This window comes from Musca domestica, unplaced genomic scaffold (assembly GCF_030504385.1).
Source record: "Musca domestica strain aabys unplaced genomic scaffold, Musca_domestica.polishedcontigs.V.1.1 2, whole genome shotgun sequence".
Lineage (NCBI taxonomy): Eukaryota > Metazoa > Arthropoda > Insecta > Diptera > Muscidae > Musca > Musca domestica.
In genome coordinates, this window is record NW_026712249.1 from 23,065,391 (window position 1) to 23,071,390 (window position 6,000).

At 34.5% G+C, this 6,000-nt stretch overlaps 1 protein-coding gene across 1 annotated transcript in view; it reads right to left on the bottom strand.

Annotated features, from left to right (window-relative positions):
* LOC101891180 (uncharacterized) overlaps positions 1-4,717 on the bottom strand; it is a 177,457-nt gene extending 172,740 nt beyond the window's left edge. The window contains exon 1 of the mRNA XM_059121988.1: positions 4,613-4,717. The gene's annotated coding sequence lies outside the window, so the exon portion shown is untranslated. The remainder of the gene's footprint in view (positions 1-4,612) is intronic.
* Positions 4,718-6,000: the final 1,283 nt, after the last annotated feature.

Genomic DNA, 6,000 nt, shown 5'->3' on the forward strand with positions numbered 1-6,000 from the left:
GTATTGTACCTAAACTCGTCAAAATACCGAATATAAAGAGGTACTGGTATATGGGGCCAATACGAAGACCTGGACCTGCAAAGAACGATACTCCAAATTCGTAATTTGAAAAAAATCCGGTGAAAAATGACGCTAAAATCACCAAAATACCGAATATAGGGAGGTACCGTTATATGGGGGCTCTACGAAGACGTGGACCTGCACAGACAAATTTCTGTCTTAGGCTGTAGTATCCATTGCGAACTTCAAATACCAAATTTGAAACAATTCCGGTTAATAATGTCGGTAAAATAATCAAAATACCGAATATCGGGAGGTACCATTATATAGAGGCTATACGAAAACGTGGACCTACATGGCTCATTTTCTGTCTGAGGCTGTAGTATTCATTACGAACTTCAAATACCAAATTTGAAACAATTTCGATAAATAATGTCGCTAAAATAATCAAACTACCGCATGTCGGGAGGTGCCGTTATATGGGGACTATACAAAGACGTGGACCTACATAGCCCATTTTCAATACCAAAAGTCCTGCAGACATATTACACATTTGAGTAAATTTTTAGCAACTTACTTCATTTCCTCCGGAAGCTAAAGTGATTTCCATAGACGGGTTTAAACATAGAATTTTATGCTGATCAAGAATATATATACTTTGTGGGGTCTAAATTGTATATTTCGAGGTGTTACAAACGGAATGACAAACTTAATATTTCCTCCATACTATGGTGGAGGGTGTAAAAATAATAGTTAAAAATTCATCCATTATTCATGAATGCCAGACGTTAAGGTACTTTTGATGAATAACTTTTTAGAATATTCTGACTTGCTACTATCCCATTTAAAGGAAGTTTTTAACCACATTTTGAAAAAAGGACCAACATTTTCGATGGAATGTTAGTTCCCCCAAAAATGTTGAGCCAAAACAATTGGAAAATAAAGCCAAAAAATATTAATTTGAAAATTAATATGATTTCTAATGAAAAATGGTTGCATAAAATTAAAAATATTTGTAAATTTGAATTACACAGAAAACCTTTCAGTAAAATTTCAAAAAAAAAAATTAATTTCTAACTCCTCCATACAAATGTTACTCATACACCTAGAGTTCGCAAATAATTAAAAAATACTGTTATGTATAAAACTTTGCCATAATTGCTTATAGTCCCAACCCCAAAAGCTTGACTTTCAAAAGACGACAAACGAATAATTCCCACATATTTGTCAACGTCAAAATTAGGTCGTCATTCGCTTGGTTGGATTGTTGGGTGGCTGACTGACTGACTGATTACATGTCAGCATAGGCTGAAAACAAAAGGTAAGCCCTTACATTGCTCATATGTAAATATATATGTATGTGTATGTATGTAAACAAATATGTCACAGGCAGTGTCGTTTGCTCCCAGTGCCTTGTATATACCAAGTTGCATGCTTTTGTACTTCCCCGAGCAACGACCTCCATAGCCAACCGGGAGGAAAATTCTGAACGTAATTAAAGTAAATCGTTTGTAGAGATTCTTTTTTGTGGAATGATGCGGCAGCCAGTGGTATTCAGGCGCATAGCTATAGGCTGATGAGTACAGCGACACATATATGCCAACATAAATTGACAATTTGTTATATTAATTACATAATGGGTTAATAAGAGACAATCACACTCCCTCACACACACACATATACATACGCTCTCATTGAGGTAATGTCAATTAAATATGCCCAACATACCAAATTGACTTGAGAATAATATTTTAATAAGCTTACAAACATAAGCCTAAAGCTTGAGAAAATCTTGAGAATGTATTGAGAAATGTTTGTTTAACAATTATAGAATAATCGAAAAGGAACCCTTATTCATAAGCTTATTCTTGTAATTGCAGAATAAGCTTACGAAAGTAATATTTTATAAAGCTTATTTTTTCAATTGTAAAAAATATTTATTTATTCATTTTTTAATTATTTTACACATTTCATTCATTGATTGACATCCCAGCTGTCACTGCATCCTGTTGCCTTGATACTTAGATGCTTTCTTTCCCCTTATTTGAGCTTCTGTATCTCCTCCACTTATTCTTCACTTCTGTTGAATTCCTGCAACTTTTTGACGCCTCCATTCTGAAATGAGATTGAAATAATTTATACTACAGATTCCCAGATTTATTATTCATCATTACCTTAGAGTTTCGTCCGGAAATGGGTCCTAAATTCGCGTGACTTTGATTTTAACCAAAGAAAATAATTTTTTGTTGACAATTTTCACAAAAAAAATCAAAACAAATTTGTCAACAAAGGACAGATTTGAGAAAAGTTTGTGCAAAAAAGTGTTTCTCAAGCATTGTTGAAAAATTCTTATGATAAACTATTTTCATAATATTATTCTCAAGCTGTATTGTATTTTTGGTATGTTGGGTGACTTGTGGCCATGAAGGGGTTGCCTTTTGTGTGTGTGTGAGTAAAAGACAGGGCAACTCATTTTATTAAAATTTTGTCATATTTGCCTTCGGGTAATTCAATTAAAAAGCTTTCAAGTTTATGTCAATAGGGTGTTTCACATCTGTTGGCGAGGTAATTAAATTAAGTGAAAGAGAGCTAATTTTTTATTGCAATAACGTCTAATTTATTTATTTGTGTAATCCGTAGGTTCTCTCCATATTAAATATTTTGAAAACCTAAGGATTAAATAAATAAATTAGACAAAATTGATAGTGACAATCGCATAAATAAAATTCAGCAGAGAGGTTTGTATTTTTATACCCTCCACCATTCTGTGGAGGGTATATTAACTTTGGCATTCCGTTTGTAACTCCTCGAAATATTTATAACAGACCCTAAAAAGTATATATAATATGGATAAGCGTAAAATTCTAAGATATGTCCATTAGTCTATCTGTTGTAATCACATGCATAGCTTAGTTTGCATACATGCATAGCTTACCAGTTAGCAGGTTAAGTTCGTAAATGGGCCATGTGTACCCACGTTTTGGTATAGCTCCCATATAACGGTACCTCCCGGTATTCGGTATTTTGATGATTTCAGCAACATTATTCAACGGAATCGTTTCAAATTTGGTATTTGAAGTTTGAAATGAATACTACAGCCTATGATAGAAAATTGTCTGTGCCGGTTCACGTCTTCGTATAGCCTCCATATAACGGCACCTCCCGATATTCGATATTTTCATGATTTTAGCAACATTATTTATCGGAATTATTTAAAATTTCGTATTTGAAGTTCGTAATGGGTAATACAGCCTATGACAAAAATTGTTGTATGCAGGTCCAAGTCTTTGTATAGCCCTCATATAATGGTACCTTCCGATATTCGGTATTTTGATGATTTTAGCGACATTATCTACCGGAATTGTTTCAAATTTGGTATTTGAAGTTTGAAATGAATACTACAGCCTATGATAGAAAATTGTCTGTGCCGGTCCACGTCTTCGTATAGCCCCAATATAACGGTATCCCCCCGATATTCGGTATTTTCATGATTTTAGCGACATTATTTATCGGAATTATTTAAAATTTCGTATTTGAAATTCGTAATGGGTACTACAGCATATGACAAAAATTGTTGTACGCAGGTCCACGTCTTCGTATACCCCCCATATAACTGTACCTCCCGATATTCGGTATTTTGTTGATTTTAGCGATATTATTCACCGGAATTCTTTAAAATTTGGTATTTGAAGTTCGTAATGGGTACTACAGCCTATGACCGAAAGTTGTCTATGTAGGTCCACGTCTTCGTATAGACCCCATATAACGGCACCTCCCGATATTAGGTATTTTGATGATTTAAGCGACAATATTCACCAGAGTTGTTTCCAATTTGATACTTGAAGTTCAAAATGGATACTACAGCCTATGACAGAAAATTGCCTGTGCAGGTCCACGTCTCCGGATAGCCCCCATATAAGTGTACCTTCCGATATTCGGTATTTTGACGATTTTAGCGACATTATTCACCGGAATTGTTTCAAATTTGGTATTTGAATTTCGCAATGACCCTAATACAGAAAATTTTCTGTGCAGGTCCACCTCTTCGTATAGCCCCCATATAAGGGTACCTCCCGATATTCGTTATTTTGATGATTTTAGCGACATTATTTAGCGGAATTGTTTCAAATTTGGTATTTGAAGTTCGAAATGGATATTACAGCCTAAGACGGAAAATTGTCTGTGCAGGCCCACGTCTTTGTATTGCCTCCATATGACACTACCTCCCGATACTCCGTATTTTCATGATTTGTGCGACATTATTCACCGGAATTGTAACAAATTTGGTATTTGAAGTTCGTAATGGGTACTACAGCCTATGACAAAAAATTTCGTAAACAGGTCTACGTTTTCGAATAGTCCCCATATATAACGGTTCTCATTTAAGTGTTAGTTTTTAGATTTTTTTTCATTTTTTTTAATTTCCTTCGAAATGGTGGAGGGTATTAAAAGAACTTAGCTTCTTTTCTACTTGTTTTCTTTTTTTTTCGCCACATTCTGTTCCAGACATTGCCTTGGAAATTTTATAGAATTTCCGGAAACACTTGACCTTTCTATAAGATTGTTCTAGTTGCAAATTTAGAAAACAAATAGAAGATTTGTTTTTACTTACCGCCCACCTAATATTTTGTAGTACAAGGCTGTTCAAGAAAGTAACTACTCCGACGGTGCTTCATTCAACTACTTAAATGTCATTTAATTTATCTGAAAAAAAAAATTGAGAAAAGTTAAAAAAATAATTAAGCTACTATGGAGAGATATTTTTAATAACAAATTTTCATAAATAACAAGAAAGTCCAGGCTGAGGTGAACTATAAATAACCTGAATTATATGAAAAAATTGCAAAAATTAAAAAAAATACGTGGAAAAAATGACGCTAAAATTACAAAATATCGGCAGGTACAGTTATATGGGGTCCATACGAAAATGTGGCCCTTTGTAGCCAATTATCTGCCAGAGGAAACGGAGCCTATTATGAACTTCAAATAACATTTTTTCAATAATTTCATTAAAAAAGAAATCAAATCGAATACCGATAGGCAATTTTCTGTCATCGGTAACCATAAACCACAAATCATCAATATTTGAATGTGGGCAGTTCTCTGGAAGGGTATTTCCCACATACTGGGAAAGCAAACTGCCAATTTACAGCTAATTCGGTTAAAAATTGTGACTAGAGCACCCAAAACCCCTTAAAATTGCCGGTGCAGTTATATGGGGACTATAGCTGTTCCATATTTTTATTTTGTTAATTTTTTTTTTTTTAATTTTTTTTTTAATTTTTTAATTAAGATTCCTCGAAATCTGTGGATTCTAGGTATATATTGCCTTCAGCAAATATTTCTAATAACAATGCAACGAATAATAAAGATTTTAACCCCCAAGCGAGTCACCAAAGGAGTCTTTTTGGTCTTTTTTACAGAATATGGCTAAAAACTACCTATAAACGGGAGGGTAGCTTTTAAATATATTCAACAAATTTTATGTCGTAAAATTCTGCCGTAGGTCCTAGAGCAGGCCTAAATTAAAAAAATTCCCTCAGCCATATGGCTACAGTATCATTTCATTGGGCCATAACGTGCCTCATCGAAAAAAAGTTTAGACCCTAGTTCTCTTTGGGCCAAATCCGTTTCATGACATTTGGAGTCGATTTAGCGATGTCCGTCCGTCCGTCTGTCTGGTGCGCATGATAACTCTCGAAGGGAGTATCCGATTTGGTCCAAACTTGGTACATCGTAATATTTTTGTCAAACTTAGATCGAGTTCGGAGATGGGCAATATCGGTCCACTCCATCTGGTACCTCCCCCACAAAAGTTCGAAATTTTCAAAAAATTGATTTTTTGCACAGAAAGAGAAACGGTAATCCGATTTTGCTCCAACTTTGCAAATCTTAATATTTGCGTCTGTGCTTGGTCAAGTGTGAATATGGACAATATCGGTCCACTCCATCAAGAACCTCCCCCACAAATGGTCAAAGTTTTGAATAATTACAACTCTT